Genomic DNA, 26,698 nt, shown 5'->3' with positions numbered 1-26,698 from the left:
GGTCTTTGAGGTTCATTCAACACCAAAAGGCTCTTTCTTGGTTGTCTCTTTCCCTGGTTCTCTCTGGGAAATTTCTAGCTTGTGTATGCTTTATCTTATTTCTTTGTGGAGCTATCAGACTCTCTTAATAGCTTGCCACAAAAATCTCCATGGTGGTCTAGCGTGCCCTTAGCCTTGAACTTCCTCACACTCTCTTCCAAATAAAATCAGTGCCTTTTGGGACATTTTTATGGCTAGATTTTCCCTCCTAGAGAAAAACCTCTGGGTCACTGATCCAAAGCTGAAGACAGGGATAGTGGCCTCCTTTACTCAGAGTGACACCCTTGCTTTATGAAGAGGATATTAGGTTTAGTAGCCACTGGTTCTTGGCTTGCCTCTCCTGGTGTGGAACCTCTTTCCTGCAAGTGGGCTGAGGAAATAGCAATTGGACTCCACTATTCTTGGCCTGCCACATGTGGGATAGAGCTTTCACCCTATGAGTGGAGGCTGAGTGGAAGAGAGAGAGCGAGCCCCCAACTTCTTGCTTACAATAGAGCTTCTATAATACAGAGCTAATATGATGAGAAATGTTGGTGAAATGTTGGTGATCTGGTCCTCTCAGGAATCCAGGAAGATACCATAGCCCTAGACTCAGAGCTGGGGAGTGTACATTGTTCTTGGCTGCACCCATCTGGAATGGAGGAGAGAGTGAGGGAGATGCTTGGAAATGGCTTATGGCTCCAATGTCACAGATGCTTACTAATCTTACTGTGATTTAATAGGTTTTCTTGAATAAGCATATCTTCATTTGTTATATGCCCATAGAACAATTTCCAGAGACTTTAAATGTTTGTGTTTTTTTGTAAATATAATTTTCAGCAGTTATGGTTATTTCACTGGGGAGAGAGTCCTTGAAGCTCCTCACAACACTATTCTGGAAGTCTTATCTCTCACTTCTTTTTATAAAAAGGTAATTATAGTTTTAGGCAGTGGAATCTTTTTAATGTATTGGTTTAGAGCTAATTCACAATTAATACATTGGTCACTTTTTCTCCAATAGAAATAATACCAGACAAGACAATGAGAATCTATCCACTGGGGTTCAAATTCTAGACATCCTTAAGATTTCTAAAAATCTATGAGAAGCTATTCCATTATGTTTCAATGTTTTTGTGATTTAAAGAGGAGTCTCATATTTTTTGTCATCCATTTGTCATACACAGCAAGGTTCTGTGGCCTGAAACCATATCTACAAATTCTCTGATATTTTGTCCTTATTCACTGATGGAGTACTACCTGCCTAATTTCACACCAAGTAGCCTAATTTTCACTCACTTCAAAGTCATGGTCAACAGGTGATAGATATGTTGCACATTAAATTCAGGCTCACCCTTTCCAAAAGATGCACCATTTGATATCAGTGTCTAATGTTAGTGTACCTGTACATGAGCATGCACCAAGGTTGCCAGATCAGACAATCTGCTTTAATCCACATGTGTTCAAGAGAGCACAGAGAGCACTGAGCTTGAAAGAGGAAGCTACTAACTTTGCCATTTAATTTCATCATTTTCTTTAAGTTGTTTAGAAGTTCTGGGACTTGGTCTCTCAACTGTAAAAAGTACAATATTTGCATATAACATCTTCTGTATTTATATGTGGAGTTACTTCCATTCACTCACTTTTTTTTGGTAACTACTGAGAGTTCTTAGTGGTGAGATCACTGAGGTACTTGTTTATTGTAAGAATGCTTGATTTTGAACTGCAAACCAATCTGAAATTGATTACTTTTCCGACATAAACTCTTTGTTCTCTCTTATCCTCAATGGGACATTGTTAGAGTGTTTTATGTGCATGCTTGAATTCTGTCTTCGTTTGTTTTTGCCTTGTTCTATTTGTTTTGTATGTAAAAGCTGGAAGGCGATAAGAGTCAAGCCTGGATGGATGGTGGAGAATAGGAGAGCATGTTGAGAACAGGAGCCTCAAGACAGAATAAATGGCTATGAACCCCCCCATCCAGAAATCCCACAGAACTTGAAGGGGGCTTTCCAGTTCTTCAGGTCATTGAATAGGAGCCCAAATTTTTCAACAAGAACCAAAGGGCATAGAGGCCACAAGTCCATTTTTGTTTTCATGCAGAGGACATCAATGATCATCTTATTCATATCACCAGAGTCTAAGACAGTTTCTGGATAATTATAGAAACTCCAGAAATAAAATATTTTTGAATGATTAACCTATGTCCTTCATAATGACAGTTACATTTTTCTGCATGTAGAAAAGCAATACAATTGCTGATATGATAAGTGTAACCTCAGCCCTTGGTCTCCAGAGTGGTTTTTCCCATCATTTCCCATGCTGGGAGTGAAACCAACTGACCTGAGTGGGAAAGATCACTAATAGAAAACTAATAGCATTCATGGCCAAAATCAGGGTCCTTGAGCAAGAGGAGAAGGGATTGACAAATCCAGAAAAAAGCATAGGTAAAGCCAGTCAGTTTCAGCAGGACTGGAGAAACAGGAGTGCTCACAGTATCCTAGTATTGAATAAGAAGGCAGAGAGAGCAGGGAATGGCTTTGCATAACTTGGCAGAGCTCCACCTCCCAAGAATAACCCCTTGACAACAACAGGCTTTCCCATATACATTACAGAACCTTGCTCCTGCCAGAGGGGTGTGTGTGTGTGTGTGTGTGTGTGTGTGTGTGTGTGTGTATTAGGTTGGTGCAAAAGTAATTATGGTTTAAAAGGTTAAAAATAATTGCAAAAACCACAATTACTTTTGCACCAACCTAATACATATATATATATATATATATATATATATATATATATATATCCTAATATATACATATTAATCCATATATATATATATTAATCTTGATCAGTTAATGCAGATAGAGACCAGGGTAGTGACAAGATGAACTGGAACTGATAGAGCCCAGTAAAAAAAAGACACATAGTCAGTGAAATGATACATTACATATGGGCCAGTTAGTCTGTACCAAACACCAGAATGCAATCCAGTGATATGTCATAAATGAGATAGACAGTGTCCTTGCTTTGTAGAGCTTAGGGTCAAGTTAGAATCTATCACTATCAAAAAAGTAAGTGATTATGAGGGTCTGGAAAAAGGGACATGGTCCAAAAGTGATTAGGAGGTAGGATGAATAACAGCACATGGGACAAAACAGAGACCAAGGATGACTGAAGTTTCTAGAGTGGGCCATATGGTTGTCAAGAGGATAAATGTTGGAAAGAAAAGTTAAAGAGGAAAAAGCAGTTGGTGGATCTGTGGTAACTAGATAAGAAGTTAGCTGAAGAGTGATGAGTCAGCCAAAGCAGAATTGATGATATTTAAAACCATAGAGAAGGAGACCAAAATTTATTTATATCTATAGTACAGCCAAGGAGGAACAAAAACAAATTTAAAGGTATATAATGGAGCAGAAGACAATGAGTGATTGTCACAATGCTCAGACTTGTACAAGTGTTCCCAGAAGCTATAGTTAGCCTGCCAAGGGGTTAAATGTTTCCTTTGCTTATTTTCACCAGCTCATCTCCCAACCAACTGAAACATGATGTTTGGTTTTTCACTTTCATGTGTAAATTCATAGCAGGCAAAGAATGAGTACCAAACCCATTTTCCACATAAGCTAAATAAAAGGAGCATAAGTGACTTAAGGATGAATGAGCACTGAGCCCATTATTTCTTCCAGCAGCAAAGACCCAGGTCAGTTCAGCCTGAACTCCTCTTTCCTGAAGCCCTTGAAGCTCCTCTTCTGGTTTGGGCTTCTGTTTCCTTGTCTCACCTCACTCATCTCATTTTGTGGGTGGTCAGATCCACTAAGGAAGCTGGCTAAAGCTAGATAAGGAGGAAATGGAGCAGAAGTAAAGAGGGTGCCATAATGAGAGTGGGGAAGCATTATAGATTTGGCTATCTTCTCTCCCCCTTTTCTGAATTGGCCCTAGGGTAGTGTGCTCCATATTACAAGGAACAAGAAGATCAAGTTTCTGCAATTACACAAAGTCAGAATGAATGTAAAGCAAAATGGAATAGGTAGGATCCATGTTCTACAAGTCTCTATACCTTAATATCTAGCCAGATAGGGTTAATTCATTCATTCATCAAACATTTATACCATAACTATATGTCTAAAGCATAATAAGAATATCAAGGATGTTAAAATTTATTAATTCATTAAACAATTACTTATTGACCTCCCAATTTTTCTTAGATGTTCTGCTGACATTGGGGATAAACGAGTGAGGAAAACCTTCATATCAACCAACAAACAACACTAAGACAGGACTGTTGCCCTCATAGAACCTACAAAGAACACACAAAAAATAAATATAAATTTGCAGCTGTAATTTAAGTGCCACAAAGCAGAGGCAGGTGATGCTCTGACACAGTCAAGGAATTCAGCAAGTTTCCTTGAGGAAGTGACAACTGAGCTTTCAAAAGAAAGAATGAGCCTAGGCTAAGCTTACTCTTCTGGAGTACAGGGAAGAAAGAGACATGATATGTGGTGACACTGTGTAGAGAAGCAGGGCTTGAGCTATCCAGAGGCTAATAGACCATGTTAAAGCTTGGGCACATACTATTCTAAGAGAGATGGAATGCTAACCAAGACTGTAAGCAACTGGCATGAGAAAGCATAGAGTCTGGGGAAATTGTAAGAACTCTTTATGGCTGAAGTTCAGAGAGTGCTGAGGGGACGATAGATGCTAATCATGGAAGCCCTTTGAATCTAGGATAATGTATTTTTGCTTTATACTGGGGGAATTGAGAGGCATTTATTTTAAACAAGGGGTAAATATAATATTGTATAACATAAATTTAATCCTGGTGACTGAATTGAAGAAGGATTATGGTCATAAAAGAAAAGAAGTAGGAATCTCAGTTGGGAGAAAATGCAATAATGGAGCTCAGAGACAAGGACCTTGCTAAAGCCATCAGTGAAGACAGAGGGAAAGAGATGCACAAGAAAGATAGGAAGGGGGCCATGGACATGGAGAGGAGGTGGGCAGTGGAAAACCAAGAGGAAGTGATGATGACTTTCCTGTTTCAGGCATGAGTGACTTACAAGATTTTGGTCCTCTCTTATATGAAGAAAGTTTAAGATGATTTTAATTATGAAACTCAGGAAAAAGAGAGACAATGAGAGGAAGGGAGGGAGGGAGAAAAAGGGAAAGGCTGGGAGGGAGATTGAGGGAAGGAGGGACAGAGAGAGAGAAGCTGGGATTGATAGGGCTAAGTTCTCAGGCATGTAGGACAAAAATTGTGTATAGTTAAAAATACCCTAAATCCTATAAACCTCCATTAACTCACTAGAAAACTGAAAAGTCAACATTAATGTCTGTTTCTCTCTGTGTTTTGACTGTTAGCTCCCTTTTCTGGGTCATGTAATGAAATCCATGGGAATTTTAAACATGAAAAGGACACAAGAATAAGTATTTTCTTTTTTTTCCCAAGATTACTATAGTTTACGTTAAACGTGATGTGTTATTTCTCTGCATGTATTATGCACTAGGCGATGGCTAGAGGGCACAAATGAAAGTTCCTTGGTAATCACAGAGCCAAAATAATGCAGTGACAGGGATGAGGACAAGGGCCAAGAGCAGCATCAGCTTCTTGGAAACTTGTTTCTTGCCCCCTCTCCCTCTGCTGACTAGGCATCTCTGGTGTCCTCTGGAGTTGTTGGTATTTAAAGTGGCAGAAAAATGTGAAATCTCCCTTTTTAAAATTTTATTTATTTATTTATTTATTTATTATTTTTTATTTATTTATTTAAGATTTTATTGGGGAAGAGGAACAGGACTTTATTGGGGAACAGTGTGTACTTCCAGGACTTTTTTTTTTCCAAGTTAAGTTGTCCTTTCAGTCTTAGTTGTGGAGGGCGCAGCTAAGCTCCAGGTCCATTTGCCATTGCTAGTTGCAGGGGGCACAGCCCAGCATCCTTTGCGGGAGTTGAACCGGCAACCTTGTGTTTGAGAGGATGCACTCCAACCAACTTAGCCATCCAGGAGCTCAGCGGCAGCTCAGCTCAAGGTGCCGTGTTCAATCTTAGTTGCAGGGGGCAGAGCCCACCATCCCTTGCGGGACTCGAGGAGTTGAACTGGCAACCTTGTGGTTGAGAGCCCACTGGCCCATGTGGGAATTGAACCGGCAGCCTTTGGAGTTAGGAGCATGGAGCTCTAACCGCCTGAGCCACGGGGCCGGCCCTGAAATCTCCCTTTGATATACTTTCAGAAAAACAAAAGCAAAACAAGTTCCAACACCACCTCCAGCCATCGATTCCTGAAATCAGGCTGGCCCTGAGGTCAGCTATTATCTAGCATATTGGCCTCTCTGAAATGAAGTCAGCTTGGAAAACTTTGCTTTGCTGAAGACTAATAGAGGAGTTTCCCTCCCCAGACACTGTGTGGTCTCAGTATTCTTCCTACCGAGAGCATAAGAATCCCAATTCCTTCTGAAGATTAATTCATCTTGATCAGTAAAAAGAAAGATCTTTAGGACTCATACATATAAAATTGAAGCTACTTAATCAGCACCCTGATACAGTGTGCACACTTCATTACAGTGATTACCAAGACTGAGATTCATCATCATGCATTTTAATGACTCACCTTGATAGCTAATTGGTATCTCTGCATGGTTTCAGTGTAATATGGAGTTCCAGCCACATGAACTCCCCAGTAGGAAGGCTCCAGGTGCTAATGGGACCCCTTCTTCAGCAGGATGGTCAGGCATTTCACAAAGATACTCACTCATGCAACCCTGCTGAGGAAGAACAAGGATGATATCTCTGTTTTCAGTGGGAGAAATGAACACTACAAGTCATAATGGAAGATAGATTTTCCATTTTAGGTTCTGCTTCCCTTCTCTGCAGGACAGCTTAGCAAGACTTTACTTGCATTTCTTTTTTAAACCAAGATTGATCTAAGGCCATCAAAAGGCAGGCATGTGAATTCTAAGTAAAGACAGTAAGCCTCTCCTGACAACTTTATTTACAGTAAAGGGCAAGATAGGCCAAGGCTTCAGACAAAACACAGATTTCCAGAGTCAGGACAGGAGTCTCCATTTGGCTTTCATTAAGACTCATATTCTGAATCTTGATTAGTGGAAAATTACAGAGTCTTGCTCAAGCCTTGTCTTCATCAAATCTTCCCTTAGTACAACAACTCCTCTTATGTTATTTTCTACTGGCTTATTGTGTCAAACCTGCAAGATTTCAAAGAGGGAAGGATCTGTCACAGATATTAGAGAATCTGTCAAAGTCAGGGACAAACATAGTTATCAATTTATTTTATATTTCAGTACATTCCCAGGTGATTTCTAGGTGTTGGAGGTCTGCACTTCAATGAATGGGATTGTAATGCACCAGATTTCTATATTGGGAAAGAATGTTCTGAACCCAGAAGCAGACCAGACCATGTAGAACACCTGACTGCTTCTCCCTGAGGACAGAGCCCACTATAAGTTCAGCTCCTGGATCAGGCCTCACTAAAAACCCAGTAGTTGTCTTTTGAGCTCTTTCCATCTAAGTCAAGTGCTCGAAATGGACTTGCTTATTTGATCCCTGCTGGCAGACAGGCTCCTCTGGATTTCACATTGGCAGTTGCTTCCATCTCTCCATGATGTGGCTTGGTAAGTTCCACCCTTCTCTTCTCCCTACTTCTCCCCACAATCTACAGGTCCCAGAAATCATTGTGAGCTGTGTTCAGAGAGATGCCACAACAAACATGTTCAGGACTCTTCAGATGAGATTCATGTTTTGATTTTCTTTCTAGAATTTTGCTGTGTCAATATAGCAGGACCTTTTGTCTTTGCTCTCCAGATACTGGAATTAATGTCAATCACCACTGTGTAGGTCCAGAAAAATAAACGTCAGATCAACTCAGATTGTAAAATGACTAGATTAAATTGAATTTTGGATCCAAATCAGGGGGAGACGAACAAGCTGTTTTTGCTGAACATACCAGGCTCTTATTAGTTTCTCATTTGCGAATTAGACATGTAATCCCTAAGTGAGTGCCACCTCTGGCATATAAGCCTGATGGTGGTAAAATCACCTCAATTTGGGTTGAGATGTTGTAGGTACTTGCTGTCATTAAGAGGAATCTGATCTAGCACCAAGTTCCCAGCAGTTTTGCCTGGACAATTGCTTCAACAACACAAAGGAGATTTATTAGAACAGGCAATACCAGCATGCCATACGGGTGCCTGGAGGGGAGAGTATTCAGGGATTTCATGAAGTTCCAATAAGGCCACAACTTGTCCTTCCCTGGAGACACCTTGATGGCATGGAGAGGGGTTACCAGAAGATTTCCTAAGCAGGAACAAAACAATTGAATAGTTCCAGTTCATAGACTTTCACGTCCCAGATGGCGGAATAACCAGTCTATTGACAACCAAAGATGGAAATTGGCTGAAATATCTCTTCTTGACTTATGATGGTTAATTTTATGTGTCAACTTGAGTGGCCACAGGGTGCATAGATTAAACATTATTTCTGGGTGTGTCTGTGAGGGTATTCTGAATGAGGTAAGCATTTTGATCAGTGGGCACAGGAAAGTAACTTGCTCTCCCCTATGTGGATGGGCATTATTTAATCTATTGGGGCTTGAACAGAACAAAAGGCAGAGGAAGAAGAAATGGGTTGCTTTTTTTCTGCCTCACTATTGTCCTGGGACATCTTACCTCATCTCTGTCTCCTAGACTGGGACTTACACCATCAGCTCCAGAATCACATGAGCAAATTACTCATAATAAATATCTTTTTATGTGCGTCTTACAGGAGATATCAATATCTATCTACAGTTATATCCTTTTGGTTGTATTTCTCTGGAGAACCCTGATAATTTAGGATTCTCTGACCATAAATGGGAAGATATAAAATGCACTGATTCCCACATCATACTACTGAGGAGGGAGCTTAGGGAGCCCACAAATGCTTCAAAGAACACCTGCTGCACATTCAGAAGACCTAGGCTCACATCCTGTTTCTCCCACTATTGACTCTTGTCCTGAGATAAGCCCCTTATTTGTTTTCTCACTGTTGTTTTCCTCATCAGTACCACAAAAATAATCTCTGCCTGGTGGCTCACATATTCGATTTAAATGATTCTTGTGTAGGGCTTACCCTGTTCTAAGCACAGTTCTGAGAACTTTACAAATGTTAATTCATTTGAACTTCCTCACAGCCCTGTAAATTCCTGTTATCCTCAATGTGCAGATGAGGAAACAGGTACAGAGAGCTTAAGTAACTTGCCCAAGATTACCGATATGATTACTATATCGATGAAAATGTAATAATGATCGCCAGAATACTTGGCAAACCCGAAACAATTTAAGGGTAATTACAGCGATAACTTACATGTATTGAATACTTAGGCAGTACCAGAAATTTTCAAACATTTTTTAAAGTGCCAGACATAGTAAAGAGTACTTTTAACTTTGTAACCCAGTGTGCCTATTGACATAACAAGCTACCCCATAATAGAGACTTAAACTAGGTCTGAGGAGGATTCTCAGTAGACAAAGCCACACTCACCCGATTCTTCGCCCTACATTTCCTATTACCCTTCATTATCTCAGCCATAGTCGCAGTCCACCTACTCTTCCTCCACGAAACAGGCTCAAACAACCCAACCGGAATCCCATCAGACGCAGATATAATCCCATTCCACCCCTACTACACCATTAAAGACATCCTAGGCCTTGTACTAATACTAATAGCACTGCTATCCCTAGTACTATTCGCCCCCGACCTACTAGGCGACCCGGACAACTACACCCCAGCCAACCCACTAAACACCCCACCCCACATTAAACCAGAGTGATACTTCCTATTTGCCTACGCAATCCTACGCTCAATCCCAAACAAACTCGGCGGGGTAGTAGCCCTAGTACTATCCATCCTCATCCTAGCCGTCATCCCCCTACTCCACACATCAAAACAACGTAGCATGACATTCCGACCCCTAAGCCAATGCCTATTCTGACTCCTGGTAGCAGACCTCCTAACACTAACCTGAATCGGAGGCCAACCTGTTGAACACCCATTCATCATCATCGGACAACTAGCCTCCATCCTATACTTCCTAATCATCCTAGTCCTAATACCACTCGCAAGCATCGCAGAAAATCGTCTATTAAAATGAAGAGTCTATGTAGTATATCACATTACCCTGGTCTTGTAAACCAGAAAAGGGGAACAACACTCCCCCACAGACTCAAGGAAGAAACTCCAAGTTCCACCATCAGCACCCAAAGCTGAAATTCTACTTAAACTATTCCTTGAACCATTTATGAATGGAGTTAAACCAACCCCCTGTGCCTCCCCAGTATCGACACATACACATCTACCCCCTATGTTATTCGTGCATACAATTAATTAGTACATAAATCATACAGTACATACTATGTATAATCGTACATTAATTATTTACCCCATGAATATGAAGAAGTACAGTAAGATCATGATATTACATAATACATTAACTGGAACTCCCACACGACTATTATTAATAACAGGAATATCCTCGACCAAAGTGAATGCTTGATCTTACATAGTACATATAATGGTTCATCGTACATACCCCATTAAGTCAAATCATTTCCAGACAGCATGCGTATCACCTCCAATGGGTTATTTCTCGACTACCAACTCACGTGAAACCAGCAACCCTTGCGAGAAGGATCCCTCTTCTCGCCCCGGGCCCATAAACCGTGGGGGTTTCTAGAACTGGGGAGTAAACGACATCTGGTTCTTTCTTCAGGACCATCTCACCTAAAATCGCCCACTCTTTCCCCTTAAATAAGACATCTCGATGGGTTAGTGACTAATCAGCCCATGCCGACACATAACTGTGGTGTCATGCCTTTGGTATCTTTTATTTTTTGGGGTATGCTTGGACTCAGCTATGGCCGTCAGAGGCCTTAACACAGTCAAGCAACTTGTAGCTGAGCTTAAATTGAACCATGCGTGGGAGCACATCAAAATCAAAGGGTAAATAAGATGAATGGTACAATGACATAAAACTCTAGGAGCAACAATCAATCAGCTGACAACGGGAAGTAAACCTCAAGTTCCCCAAAGGACCTACCCCACAGGTGGGATGCTGTTCAGTCAATGGTTACAGGACATGGGAACGTATACGCAACGTATACGCAACGTATACGCAACGTATACGCAACGTATACGCAACGTATACGCAACGTATACGCAACGTATACGCAACGTATACGCAACGTATACGCAACGCGCACCCATCCCCACTAAGTTGGCAGGCTCACCAAACCCCCCCCTCCCCCCGTTAAATCCTAGCACCACATGCAACTATTAAAATCTTGCCAAACCCCAAAAACAAGAACAAGTACACGACTGGCACAACTGAGATAGAGCCCCTGTCGATGGTTCAAAACCCCAACAAACTCCCAGACCCCAGTGATTTAACCTGATGCCTCCCCGCCATTTGATACAAACCTACTACTTTAATGATTCAATTTTCCTTAGACATCCATCCCTCTAGATCTGAAACCCACCCCTATCAATTCCAAATATAATTACAAAATCTTATGCCCACCTCAAACCAAACCCACCCCCATTGGCCCAAAATATAATTATAAAATTTCATGCCCACTACAAACCGAACCCACCCTGTTAATGTAGCTTAACCAATCAAAGCAAGGCACTGAAAATGCCTAGATGAGTATTAGTACTCCATAAACACATAGGCTTGGTCCTGGCCTTTCTGTTGGTTCTAGGTAAAACTACACATGCAAGTATCCGCGCCCCAGTGAGAATGCCCTCTAAATCATACCTGATTAAAAGGAGCGGGCATCAAGCACACTACAAAGTAGCTCATGACGCCTTGCTTAACCACACCCCCACGGGAAACAGCAGTGATAAAAATTAAGCCATGAACGAAAGTTCGACTAAGTTATACCTACTCCTCAGGGTTGGTAAATTTCGTGCCAGCCACCGCGGTCACACGATTAACCCAAATCAACAGAAATACGGCGTAAAGCGTGTTTAAGAGTGCAAAAAAATAAAGTTAAATTCTAGCTAAGCCGTAAAAAGCCCTAGCTAAAATAAAAATAAACTACGAAAGTGACTTTACGAATTCTGAACACACGATAGCTAAGACCCAAACTGGGATTAGATACCCCACTATGCTTAGCCCTAAACCTAAACAATCAACACAACAACATTATTCGCCAGAGTACTACTAGCAACAGCTTAAAACTCAAAGGACTTGGCGGTGCTTTATACCCCTCTAGAGGAGCCTGTCCTATAATCGATAAACCCCGATAGACCTCACCAGCTCTTGCCAATTCAGCTTATATACCGCCATCCTCAGCAAACCCTAAAAAGGAACTACAGTAAGCACAAACATAAGACATAAAAACGTTAGGTCAAGGTGTAGCCTATGAGCTGGGAAGAGATGGGCTACATTTTCTTCTTAAAGAACACTTAAAACTTCATACGGAAGCTCCAATGAAATAAAGAGCGGAAGGTGGATTTAGTAGTAAATCAAGAACAAAGAGCTTGATTGAATTAGGCCATGAAGCACGCACACACCGCCCGTCACCCTCCTCAAATATAGAGGTAACACCCAAACCTATTAACACGTACCCGTAATATGAGAGGAGATAAGTCGTAACAAGGTAAGCGTACTGGAAAGTGCGCTTGGATACATCAAAGTGTAGCTTAAGCCAAAGCACCTGGCTTACACCCAGGAGACTTCACATACAATGAACACTTTGAACAAGTACTAGCCCAACCATAACTCAGCTTAATTAATACAACCAATTAAATCAAAACATTTACCTTCGTGAAAGTATAGGAGATAGAAAACTCACTTGGCGCTATAGAGAAAGTACCGTAAGGGAATGATGAAAGATAACTAAAAGTATAAAATAGCAAAGATTACCCCTTTTACCTTTTGCATAATGATTTAACTAGAACAAATTAGCAAAGAGACCTTAAGTTAATTACCCCGAAACCAGACGAGCTACCTACAAACAGCTTCACAGAGCAAACCCGTCTATGTGGCAAAATAGTGGGAAGATTTGTAGTTAGAGGTGAAAAGCCTACCGAGCCTGGTGATAGCTGGTTGTCCAGAGCAGAATATTAGTTCAAACTTAAACTCTACCTGAATAAACCCAATAATTCCTATGTAAGTTTAAGAACTAGTCTAGAGGGGTACAGCCCACTAGACAAAGGGTACAACCTTTATTAGAGAGTAAGCTACAATCAACACCATAGTTGGCCTAAAAGCAGCCATCAATTAAGAAAGCGTTAAAGCTCAACAAACCAACAACCTTAATTCCTAAAATAACAAGCCAACTCCTAATGTACACAACTGGACTATTCTATTACTAAATAGAAGTAATACTGTTAATATGAGTAACGAGAACTAATTCTCCTAGCACAAGTTTATATCAGAACGGATACCCCACTGATAGTTAACAACAAACACACGCATAGCCCAAAGCCAAGGCCGGACCCCAAAGCAAGTTGTTAGCCCAACACAGGAGTGCAATAAGGAAAGATTAAAAGAAGTAAAAGGAACTCGGCAAACACAAACCCCGCCTGAGGTCTCTATTATGTTAAATTTTAGAGGTCTCTATTGTGTTAAACTCATGGACTCAGTGGGTAATGAATCAGGCAGGAGTATAGCTGGAAAATTATTCTGTTCCTTGTTGTTGTGTCATTTGAATTAACTCCTGGTCATTCACAAAACATGAAGGAATTCAGACTCAGCCTGAAATGAGGAGAACAAGGGAACTTTTGTTGAAGGTCAGTCAGAGAGAGACTGTCCATGTTTAAAGAAGATTACTGCCCTGGATAGTAAAGACAGAACACCACTGGGGGGTGGGTTGCTGGGCAGAGTCTTAGAATAGATAACTGCTCCTAAATTTAGGTTAGCTTTTTCTTATATAGGAGAGAGTTGGTAAATTTCCTACAGTAGGAAATGGGACGTATAGGCTGAGGTCATTTGATTGACATATGTTGGTTATATAACTAGTTTCTTTTTGAGCATGCTCTTACCCATAATGCATACAGAAAAACCCACAGGGGGAAGGGCTAAGCCTTATTGTTCATTTTATTTTAATTGTATTATAATGAGGCTAGAGTTCGAATAACATACAGTTTCCAGTAGTTTGCGCAGGCATCAAGAACAAGTTTACTATGGTTAGAGTCTTACCTCCTTTTTCTAAGGGCGTTTGGACACCTTGATTTATTTCTAGGGGATGAGTCTGGGCAGTTCCTGGAGAGGGGATGCAGGCCTGGGCAGTCCCTCTTCAGGCTCACTTTTATTAACTCTTTTTCTGTGTCATCACTTGTGGTACCATCTGATGTCACTAAATGATAATCAGCAAGCAGATAAATTAATCTGGAGGATTCTAAAGGGGCTTCACTCATATCTGGGTCCTAGGCTGGGCTGGCTTGGTACCTAGAAGTGGAACATCTACATGTGGCCTCTCCACATGTCGCTAGAGTCCTCAGAGCACGGCAGTCTCAGGGTAGTCTGACTTGTAACATGGCTGCTCTGGGCCCCATGATTGAAGGTTCTTGTTGACAGGGCATTATTTTTATAACCCAGTCACAGCATGACTTCCATTACATTCTGTTGCTCAAAATAATCACAGGTTTTCCCTGATTCAAAAGGAGGAAAAATCAATTTCATCCCCTGATGCTGGAGCAGGAAGTTCCTGCTCTAGAGGAGCACATGGGATGAAAGATACTGAGGCTATTAAAAAAAAAAAAAATAGGCCATGCTACAAATACTTAGCCTCAGTATATTCAAGGTGCCCTGATATGTTCTATTTTATTCTGTCACTTTTTAGAAATATTGGCTAAAGTAATTTCATGACCCATTCATGGATTATGTCCATCAATTAAAAAAAAAAGAATGAGGCAATGTACTAAGCTCTTTTCACATAATATCTCTTTAATTCTTATAAAAAGTTTAGGAAGTTAGTACTTAGATGTCTCCTGTTATACGGCAATACCACTATGACTTAAAGAGGTCACATAATGTGACAGATCCAGTATTGACTCCAGCTCTCCAAGGCAGATGCTCTTAACAACCATCACTCATACTCCTGGGCGCAATACATGATCCATGCTAATTTCAACCTGTCATCATGGACTGTACCATGTAGCACTCATCATGGATTGCAGGAGGGGTATGGTGTGTGTGTGTGTATGCTGTGTGTGTCTCAGCTCCAAGAACACATGGATGCAATTCTCCCCTTGTGAGCCCTAAGCTTTGACTGACAATGTGAGGCAGGGTGAATGTGTGGTTAATTAGATGTCAGGGCTTTCTTGGGGCAAGGAGATGCCAGCAACCCTACTCTCCACTAGTATTCATGAAAATGCCAGTGACAAGCTGAAAGGCCATCACAGCCCACTCAGTGGATCCCTGGAATAGGACCACCATGACAGGTAAAGCTTCAAGTGGAAAACACCATGACTGATTGTTTATCCATCTAAGATGTCCATGAACATATTAAATAAATGGTGTGGGAACTCTCTACCCAGATAAATCATGTCAGATGCAAACTGACATTTCCTAATTGCTGGCTCTTAGGACAAAGATGTCAGCTCTTAGGACATAGACATATTATTAGATTGGAAAAGCAATGGTGATAACAGCAGATGACTTGGAGGGAAGTGTCCACTGGTCAGTGAACATCAGACCCCAGTTGACCATTCTTCATGTCCAGTCCTCACTCTTCTTGGCACGGTTACTATGTGTCACCTAGAAAGATTTTAAAATCATGATAATTATTATGCAAAAAATATTATCATCAGCCTGGGAGCTTTTTTTTTTTTACTTTTTCTTGTTCTTTTATATAGAATAAGGGTTTAGAATAAACCCTGGTTTCCTTGATAGTCTTTCAATTGCGTGTGCAGTGAGATCATATCAAGGACCACTCTCTGGGCTGGGATATGCCAGCTGTTCTCGACCAATTTTATCAATCTTCAATTTTGCTTTTTGGGGGGTTTGATGTCACTCTGTGTGTGCACCGGTATCCGATAGTCTTCTCTTTCTTCTTCCTGTGACTTGCTCCTTTCTTCTCTTCTTCCTGTTGGACTGTGTTTATGGGAGAAAAGGAGCTCTTTCCTTGGCATGGGATCCTTGCACTTGAAGGTAATGTGTTGCTGTGGGGAAATGACTTCCTTTAACTCTGTCCAAGCTCTGTACCCATGGCCCAGGCAGGCACTGGGATCCCTGCTCAGTGTTTGCTCCATGCCTCAAAGCGACCCTTCAGATGCCCAGCCTACAACCAGAGCCATGCTGGCAGCCTTTGCTACCTGTAATCCTGGCTGCTGCCCTCCCACAGCACTAGGAAAATAAATCCTGGGCTGCTGCTCTGAGGTGCTGCTCTCCGCAGCCACATGCAAATGTGCCTGTAATTTAAGTTTCTGCCCTGATACAATTAAGCAACACCCAAGCAGGGGTGGTTGGAATGCACCCTGCTGCCAAGCACCTGACCCTTTGCATTCCTGGACATTCAGTCATTCCCCAAGCTGCTCTTTTCTGTAAAAGCACACCTGTGGTCCCAGCTCTGGGTGTAGCTGTAGACTGAGTCCTAATCCCACTCTTCATTTCCTGCCAGGCAGTGGAACCCTGCACTGAACTCCAGCTTGCTGGGCAAGGCTACAATTGGCCTGGCCTCTGCCAAGAGCTTAACCCTGCTGCCAACTCCAGCTCTGTCTGGAGAACCACTCCCATAACACAGCCCACCTGCAAACCCATGTGACCTCCCATCCTGGCCTAGTCAGCTATCCTACCTGATATATTGGAAGGCAAGTCCTAGAAAAGCATTGCTTTCCTTAGGATTCCCCGGAAACAGACCTTGAGACAAGAGCTGGGTCAGGTGGCTTATTTCAGTGGTGCTGTCAGATGAGACAGGGAGCTAGGGAAGTGAGACAGGGTGGGGGGTTCAAAGAAGGGTGTGTTATCAGGGACCATCCCATTGCAGGATCCTTCAGGGGAACCTGTGCCTCCAGGTTTCCCATTTATTCACTTGTTTCCATCAGTCCTGGTTAAGGGCCACTCCTGGGGATGCTGGCTCCCTGAATCTTCTGGAGAAACACTCAGGCAAAGAGATGCAGAGACTGACATTTAGGTGTCAGACTCCAGTGGATGAAAGGAGGGCACTGCCAGTGTCCGATGGAGCAGGTCCTAAGAGCCGCCAGCGCTGGATCAGCCTAGGTTCCCCACAGGCACTCCAGTTAAGCTGGTGCTTTCTCTTTCCACCCCTATTCAACTGGGAGCACTCCTATCAGCTCCATCCCTCCTCACCCTGTTTCCCTGACAAGCTGCAAAATTTTCCACTTACCTCACAGCTGAGTCCTATGGAAAACTAATGAAAATGATACATTTGTGGAAAACAGTTCCAAAGACCAGGATTTCTCTTATTTAACTATGTTCGATTCCCCAAGCAGATATTAATAACCTCCACAAATAAAGGATTTATGGAGTCTATGGATAGACTTCAAGGAGGTTCAAAAACACTTAAATTATACTGGCTATATTTTTTTAAGTATGTGCATTTTGTGGGGAAGAACTTTTCTAAAATCCTAAAAGGAGAGCCTGAGTCAGAAAAAAAAAATTAAGAACAACTGTTTTTGACTACATTATATATCAAAACACACTGTGCAGCTGTTCTAACTTCACATTGAAAATAACAAGTGAAAACCAAACTGTGAACTCATGAGGGCAAAAGGTGCTTCTGCTACCAGGAGCACAGTGACCACACCAAGCAGGCTCCCTACATGTTGATCAACTGGATGCTCCAAGCCTGATCTCATATCATGAAGACTTTCGTCTTTTCCGTTACCTACCTGCAAACTTCTCATGTTAGAGGCAATAAAAAGTAGTGTGTGTTATGTCAGAGACATTGACAGTACTTTAAGAGTTTCTGTAATCTAGGCCCCAATCTCCAGGGAATTAAGAGCTTAAAGTAGCTGCCTGGATTGGTCAGTTTTTGTTGCATAACAAACCACCCAAAATTTAGTGGTTCAAAACAACAGCCATCTATTTAACTCATTATTATGCAAGTCGGCAATTTAGGCAGCAAAGTGATTCTTCTAGGCTGGTTTGGGCTCACTAAATCTCTGCTAGGCTTATATCTGCATCTGTGGTCAGCTGGTCAGATGGCTGGGGTCATGATTTAGGACGACTCAAGCTGGGACAGCAGAAACCTTTCTGTATGAGATCTCTCATTCTCCAAGCAGGCTAACTTGGTATGCTCATGTGCTAATGAGGTTCTAAGAGCACAAGGCAGAAACTGTAAATCCCTGTAGCCCCCTAGGGTTCAATCTGGTAATGTCCTTTTTAACATCCTACTGTCCAAGGCAAGCCACAAGATAAGCCCAGATTAAAGGGATAGAAAAATAGGTTCCATTTGTTAATCAGTAGAGATGCAGTGTCCTGGGCATTTTTGCAATTTACCACAGTCTACCAGATCAGAAAAACCTTCTAGCTGAGCCCTGAGTAAATCACCAAGATTCAGAATCATGAGCTCAATAAATGGTAATTGTTCTGAGTTTCTAAGTTTGGGGGGTAGTTTGTTGTGCAGCAAAAATTAACTGATAGTTTGTTTTGTGTTGGATTCCCCTAATGTGGATGATGAGATGAGGAGTCATGTGAAAGTGATTGATTAGGTAGTGTTCCCAAGAAAAACTAGTGATGGGTGAGGAATGGGGACTACGAAGGAAAGAAGTTTTAGCATGAGTGAGATATCAGTCAAAGCCATAAAAGATAGCAAGTGAGGCTGAGGAAACTTGCAAGGAACCTCTGGGTACAGTGTAGGAACCCCCCGCCCCCAAGCTGTGTCAATCAGAGGCAAAGGAGCTGCAGTGTTTATGTCTCTGCACCAGGCAGTCATTGCTTAAGATCAGCAGTGTATAGTCTCAGGCACTCTGCTTTCTGTGGACACCGCACAGTGGGTCTCACTCACCCATAGGGTAGTGCTACCATCTGGTCAAGAGGCAGGTGCTGGCTGTCTGGAGTGATGGTACACCAAATTCTGGCTGTACCAGGTGGCAAATAGCTTCGAGGGAATGTAGTTAGTGCATTAATGTTCTGCCCCCGTGTCCAAGATATGTGAAACCTGTTATTTGGAGCTTATTGAATGATTAAATGCTTTTACTATCTAGAAGTTCTGTCTTATCTTTCTAAATAAACATTTTTGTTACTGTTGTTACACTGCCAGTCCATTTTTCCCTGGTTGTACCTCTGGGGAGGAAGCAAATCATTGTGAATATCCTCATCATAATCTTGCATAAGCTTAAAGATCGTCACTAATATGTCTCCTGGACATTTTCTTTTTTCTTTTTTCTTTTTTTTTTTAATTTTTTTATTAAATTTATTGGAGTGACAATTGTTAATAAAATTACATAGATTTCAGGTGTACAATTCTGTATTACATCATCTATAAATTCCATTGTGTGTTCATCACCCAGAGTCAGTTCTTTCATTTCTGCTGGAGAAGTGGCCTCAACTCCATTAACCTTTTCCCGTAATTGCCAGCCTCTTTCCTTTTAATCTCTTTGTCTGTTCCTCTCTTAATCCTCTCTTCTATCACCCCTTTTCCCTGTACCATTTTTTTTTAAGGTGAAGATCCAAATTAGACATTGACCTCTCATATTGTTTAGTCAACAATAAGAAATTAGAACAAGTCTGTGCATCCTGGCCTGATCAGCCCTTACTGTAAACACAACACTGGGTATTTGACAGTTTCCTTTGATTTTTGACAACTGAATATTACTTTAACATGCAATAGTAATTCATACTATTGTGTTATATAAGAAACAAGTATTGCAGGGGAAAAATCAAAATTCAAAAGAAATATTGGGCTCAGTGGACCCTTATGTTTGGTGGAGGCTTCATGTGCCTAAGTTTGGAAACCTGCATGACCCTCCTTCCTAACCATGTCCAGGAGGAGGTTAGGGATTTGCTGGGTATTGTGGTATCATGAACACTCTTTAGTGCCATTTCTAAACTTTGACTCCAAATACCCAAAGTGTGGGAGTATATTATGGACCTTTTCGAAACCAGAGGGCAACCGAGTCCGGGGCTTGTGCTCCCTGCACTGCTCAGCCAATAGACTGACACAGGAGTTGGGCTATTTAGAATAAGCATTTATTATCAGAGAACTGGTGGTCTGAGAAGGCAGCAGGTTACCACTTTCAAAAACTGCCTTAACATTCTCAGACCCACTTGGGGTATTTAAGGGAAAATCTGAGCATTCCTCTAAAGACTAAATAGTGGTTCCAGGGGTCTACATGGAGCCTTCCCTTTGACAACATGATTTTTCAGTAGCAACAGCAACCTAGGAACAATGATGGGCATAGCCTGGAAAGACTGCTGGACCACAGAGATTGTGATCAATAAGCCTAAGTGTATTAATCATAAGTTTCAGGGTAATTTTCTAAAACAAGGAACTGTGTGGGACAGGGAACAGTCTGAACTCAAGCCACAGGGGGATGATCTATCCTTAAGCTATAGGGCAAGGAAAGGTGAGGTCAGGGATGTTGCAAGGCCTCTACTACAGAGGTCCCAATCAGGGCCCTGCTTCACTACCTAGAAAGGAAGTATCTCTAGCTCCTTCTAAAATGAGATTGTGATTTATAATAAATATATATTTGGTCTTTATCCATTTGTGGCACAGAGCTCCTAAAACACTGGGATTTTCCTAAGTGATGAGAGTAACAAAAGTGTCTTGTGTTATGTTAATGAGGTGAATTTTGGACCCTTCATGCAACATGGGGGCTGACTTCAAGGAGAACAAACCTTGAGTAGAAGGTTGGAACTTTCATTGCCTCCCCTTGATTTCCTGGGAGTGGAGGGCCTGGAGACTGAGTCAATCATCAATGGTCAATGATTTGATCAATAATGCCTACGTAATAAATCCTCCATAAAAACTCTAAAGGACAGGGTTCAGAAAGCTTCCACGTTGGGGAGCCAGAACATATTCCCATGCCCGTGTGTCAGGTACCAAACTCCTTGGGGACAAAAGCTCCTTTGTTTGGGGCCTCACCCTATGTATCTTTTTATTTCACTGTTTATTCATATCCTTTAATATTCTTTGTACTAAATGAATAAACTGGTAATCTAATAAGTAAATCCGTTTCTGAGTTCTGTGAGCCTCTCTAGCAAAATAATTGAACCTGAAGAGGTGGTCCAGTAGGGAGAACCCAGGAACTGCCCTCAAATGTGTGAACATTTTCCATATATGCCATCTGAAAGAGGGATTAGACACATTACCTTTGGTCTATGATTTGACCAGGATCAGTTGATGAGTATTTTCTAGAGAGACAGAAGGCATGTGAAAATGTGTTCTTGCATCTAGAGGTATTTAATGATACAGGTGAATGCATCATCAAAGGGCCAGTGAATTCATTTAGAAGGTCCTTGATCTCCTGAGGTATTTATTGCAAGTATAGGTTCCTGGAAAAATCTCTGACATTCTGTGTATATTTCATCTTTTAGATTAATGGCTCTCAAACCAGCTTGTGTCAGAGTCTGAGAAGACTTATTAAAGCACATGTGGCTAGCCCCATGCCCAGAGTATATGAATCTATAGATCTGGGATGGAGCTTAAAATTTTGCATGTCTAATGTTTTCCCAGGTGATGGTGATGATGCTGCTGGTCCAGGAACCACAGACTGAGAACCACTGTTGATCATGTAGTGAATTTCCTGATGGCAAGAATGATGTCTCTTATACATTTTATTATTCCCCATATTTCTCATGACAAGATTGTTATATTGGTTAAGACACTAAGTCATGGTGCAGGAACAAGCAAATCTTGAACCTCGGTTGCTTAGCTCACTTGCAAATCTTGAACCTCACTATTGTTTTGTTTTTTCCTTGTTCACTCAAAGTCTGAGGCAGATAAGTGAGACAGTCTTCGATCCTATGACTCAGGGATCCAAGCTCCCCCCAACTTACAGCAGGACCATGTAGACAGATGGCTTCCAGGGTCACTGGGCAGGAAAAAACTGAAAAGTGCACAGCAGCTGTTAAATGTTTTGGTGTAGAGGTCTCAGTTATCATTTCTGTTCACAGCCCATTGGTCTTAACTAATCACATGACCCTAACCTAATTGCAAGGGATTGCTCTGGGAAATGCAGGAACATATGAAGTATGTTTTAAAGCACTCTGTGCCAAAGTCTACACTCAATTAATGACAGTGGTGTGGAAGGGCATTTCAGCATCCTTCCCCACAACCCCTCAGTGGGTGTGGCTCCTTCCCCTCCAGACAGCAATGAGTACCGCAGTGTGGATGAGGAGTTCTGGGTCCTGGACTTGGATCCCTTCATAATTAATTTAACCACTTCAAAGTACTCACCACTTGTCCAGTCTCCAGCCTTCCCATTTGTAAAGTGATGGGAGTAAACTCACATAGACAATCAGTATAGGACATACACCTAATTCATACTCTTCCTCCTCTATATTCTGCAACTCAAAACAGATATTCAGCTGTTTCTCATTTTCCAAATACAGGAGGTCTGAATAAAAACAGGCACTTCTCTCATTGTTATTTGAGAAGTGAAAGGCAGTCATAGGTTTCTTCCAAAGGCTTCACTCCTCTGGACATTTTCACTCACAATTTGCACAGCTGCTCCATCAAATGTATCAGTTATTTGATTTCCAAAGGAAATTTGTGAAATATAGTTGATATTTTGACTCATTTAATAATAATATTGACAGTCTCGTTGTGGGGACAGAGCCCCAAAGAGCAGTTTCCAGGCTCTCGGCCTCACATAGAAAGGTGCTGGCTCAGGTAGTAAATGGCCATCAACTGTGATTGCATGGCCATCAGCTGTGGCTAGTTGGCTGTCAGCTGTAACCAGTGAGCCATTGGCCACTAATATAACTGCTGTGGCTACGCTAGCAGAAAATGACGGCTAGCAAAAAAATGGTGGCTGAGCTAGCAAGAGCGGATTGCAGAGAGGCGGATGCTGCCAGTGAGAATATAGTGATGTGACTCACTTACTTATGGCTCCATGGGTGTTCCTTTTTGGCCTAGCCATATCCTTCATTCTTGTGCAGGGAGCGGGAGCAGAGACCCCACATGATGCCCTGCCCGACACTTGTTTAATAAATAAGGAAGTGTTAAGCTACAACAGCATCTGGTCAGGCTGTGTGGCTTACAGAACTGCATAATTCCTTTTTTTCTAATATATATATATTTCTAATATATATATATATATATATATATATATATATATATATATTCATAGATAGATAGATAGATAGATAGATAGATAGATAGATAGATAGATAGATATAGATATTAGGGAACAGTATGTTTTTCAAGGATGTCAAGTCATTGTTTTTCAATCTAGTTGTGGAGGATGCAGCTCAGCTCCAAGTCATTGTTTTCCATCTAGTTGTGGAGGGCACAGCTCACTGGTTCATGTGAGACTCAAACCAGTGACCTTGGTGTTTTGAGCACTGCACTCCAACTACTGAGGACACCCACTGGTGCTCAGCTCCAAGCTCAAGCTGTTGTCTCTCACATGTGGGAATCAAGCCAGCAACCTTGTTGTTAAGAGCTCCCGCTCTAACCAGCTGAGCCATCCGGCCACCCTCCCCAACTTTTTTTAAATTAAAGTTTATTGGGGTAATAATTGTTAGTAAAGTTACATAGGTTTCAATTGTACAAGTCTGTAATACATCATCTATATATCACACTGTGTGTTCAGCACCCAGATTCAGTTCTCCTTCCATCACTATATATTTGATTCCGTTTACCCTCATCTATCACACTGACTCCCTTACCTCTGGTAACAACTAAACTGTCTGTGTCTATTATTTTATGTTTCTTTATTTTTTTGTCTTGTTCCATTGTTGCTTTCAGTATTTATATAGACACTTCTCCAAAGAGGACATACAAATGGCCAATAAACGTATGAAAAGGTGCTCAATGTCACTAATCATCAGAGAAATGCAAATAAAAACCACAATGAGATATCACCTCACACCAGTTAGAATGGCTGTCATCAACAAGACAAATAATAACAAGTGTTGGAGAGGCTGTGGAGAAAAAGGAACCCTCATACACTGTTGGTGGGAATGCAGACTGGTGCAGCTGCTATGGAAGGCAGTGTGGAGGTTCCTCAAAAAATTATGAGTAGAATTACCGTATGACCCAGCAATCCCTCTCCTGGGTATCTACCCAAAAAATCTGAAAACATTTATCTGTAAAGATATATGTGCTCCGATGTTCATTGCAGCTTAACTTATGTTGGCCAAGACATGAAAACAACCAAAGTGTCCTTCGATAGATGATTGGATAAAGATGTGGCATATATACACAATGGAATACTATTCTGCCATAATAAAAGATGAAATAGTGCCATTATGTGACAACATGGATGATTGTTATAGAGATTATTATGCTAAGCAAAATAAGTCAGATAGAAAAAGTTGAGAACCATAGGATTTCACTGATATGTGGGATATAAAACTGAAAACAACAAAGAAAGAAGACAAATAAATGAATAAACAAAAACTCATAGACCTGTGTCTATGAGTTTAGTGGTTACCATAGAGTTAGGGTGTAGTGGGGTCGTAGATGAGGGTAAAAGAGATTAAATATATAGTGGTGGAAGGAGAACAGACTCTGGGTGGTGAACACACAATGTAATATGTAGATGATGTATTACAGAATTGTACACCTGAAATCTATGTAATTTTACTAACAATTGTCACCCCAATAAATTTAATTTCAAAAAAAAAAAAAGAAGTCCAGAACCCTATTATTTCACTGACATGTGCATAATTTCTTTTGTTAAGGCTGAGAGTCTGTTCTGAGGGAAATCCTTGTTCAGCCTCATCAGAATCACCATCATCTCTCTTTCGTGGACCTTGAACCAGCTTGTTGTTATTGCAAAAGCTCTACCAAAACACACAATGGGATTTATAGATGATGTAATACAGAATTGTACACCTGAAATCTATGTAATTTTACTAACAATTGTTACCTCAATAAATTTAATAAAAAAAAAAAAAGTAAAAAAAAAAAAAAGTAAAAAAAAAAAAAAAAGCTCTACCAAAACAAAAACTTGTGAAGCGAGTCTGGACATGAGGACCCTAGTGTGGAGTGAAGGAAAGAACAGTGGGCCAGGGTCAGGGAACTCAAACCAGTGACCTTGGTCAGGGAACCAAGGCCTTTATTAACAACCTGTGTAGCTTCAGGAGAATCATTTCACACCTTGTGCTTCACTTTTATCCCAATATGGCAATAGCAATAACCCATCATACAATCTGGGGAGAGGGATGAATGCAATTTATTTTTTTCCCCATCATTGGGGTCCCATTGTCCTCAGGAAATCAAGTTCTTTATTCTTTGTGTTCCAACACTCCATCTTTTACCAGTCTTCAGCATAAGTGGAGAAAGTGTAATCATTTTCCTTTGAAATAGTTATGGAGAATCTCGAATTGTGAGTCTCTGAATAAGCAGACAACTACATTCTTTGCAGTCAAAGTCAACTTGAATTGAAAGTTGTGGAAAAGGGTCTGATGAGAGTATTCATCTGGCTGAGGTCAGCCCAAGTTGTTTTTCTCTTTTTTTCCCACATCAACATTGAATTATGTTTTTGAGAGACAACCCTGTATTGACCCATAGTTTTCAGGGAGAGGAGGATGTAAACTGGGTACAATAAAAGTCTTCACTGTAGTTTTATAGATACAGATATGGGTCACTCCATGCTTCTGTTCCTACCTTAATAACATTCCAAAAAGATATAATTCATACTGTGGACTCAGTTATACAGGCATGGCCTTCATGGTCTAAGTCTATGAGTGGGAAAGAGGTAGATTAAGTAGCAGATGATGATGAAGACATGGAAAGGGAAGTCCCTTTATTCCTCTAAACCCTCCTCCTACTGGGCATTTACACCCCAAAGCCAGGTGCAGGGAGAATTATAGCTAATCCTGCAAGAAACAGGGACCAGCTCCCAGAACACGCATGAGATGAACCTTCTTCAGTACTGTTTTCATTATTTTGCCCATCACTGAACTTATTGAAACTCAGTTGCATTTTACTGAATTCTTTCTCTTTATAAGCCATATGAATAGACTTAATGGCATATATCCCTATACTGTGGGAGTAGCATGAATCTAAGCAGAGGTCACATGGGAAACACCAGGATCCTTTTCTACTGCTGAGGTCATACACAGTAAGAAATATCCCAAGGAACCCTCTGGGAGAGAAGCAGCTACCTTCTCCAACATGGGGCAGGGCAGTCTTGGCATCATACCTCAGGCAAGTACTTACTAGTACTCAAGGATTAAGCTATGTTTCCTCTCCCATAAGAGCAGAATACTTTTCTGTCTTCTGGACACTTAAGTGATAAAGACCATCTGTGCAGAACATCAAACATGAGGCATCATGAATGCTATTTTACTTTTTGTTCAGTGCCCTTAACTGTGTGGCCTCACATATTCCTCCCCTCAATAATTTTGTTTCCATAAACCATTGAGTTTTGGCTGGGGAAATGAGAGTATTTTGAAAAGTATATTCATTGTAGAAAATGCAGAAAAGACCAAATAGGAAGATAAAAGTTTCCAAAAATCCCACGACCCAGGGTTTCCTAACAATTTTGAGTGTGCGTCCCTGCACTCTCTTCAATTTATACTTGTAACACATCATTATGAGAGCTTTTTGTAAGCTGTT

At 41.2% G+C, this 26,698-nt stretch overlaps 1 non-coding gene across 1 annotated transcript; it reads left to right on the top strand.

The window, feature by feature from the left end:
* The first annotated feature begins 11,714 nt into the window (after positions 1–11,714).
* LOC141568395 (18S ribosomal RNA) lies at positions 11,715–12,685 on the top strand. Its single transcript, XR_012491538.1, has one exon. It is a non-coding gene; the product is annotated as an 18S ribosomal RNA (ribosomal RNA).
* The last annotated feature ends 14,013 nt before the right edge of the window (positions 12,686–26,698 follow it).

This window comes from Rhinolophus sinicus, linkage group LG13, assembly GCF_036562045.2.
Source record: "Rhinolophus sinicus isolate RSC01 linkage group LG13, ASM3656204v1, whole genome shotgun sequence".
Classification (NCBI taxonomy): domain Eukaryota; kingdom Metazoa; phylum Chordata; class Mammalia; order Chiroptera; family Rhinolophidae; genus Rhinolophus; species Rhinolophus sinicus.
This window is presented reverse-complemented; position numbering and strand designations above follow the sequence as displayed.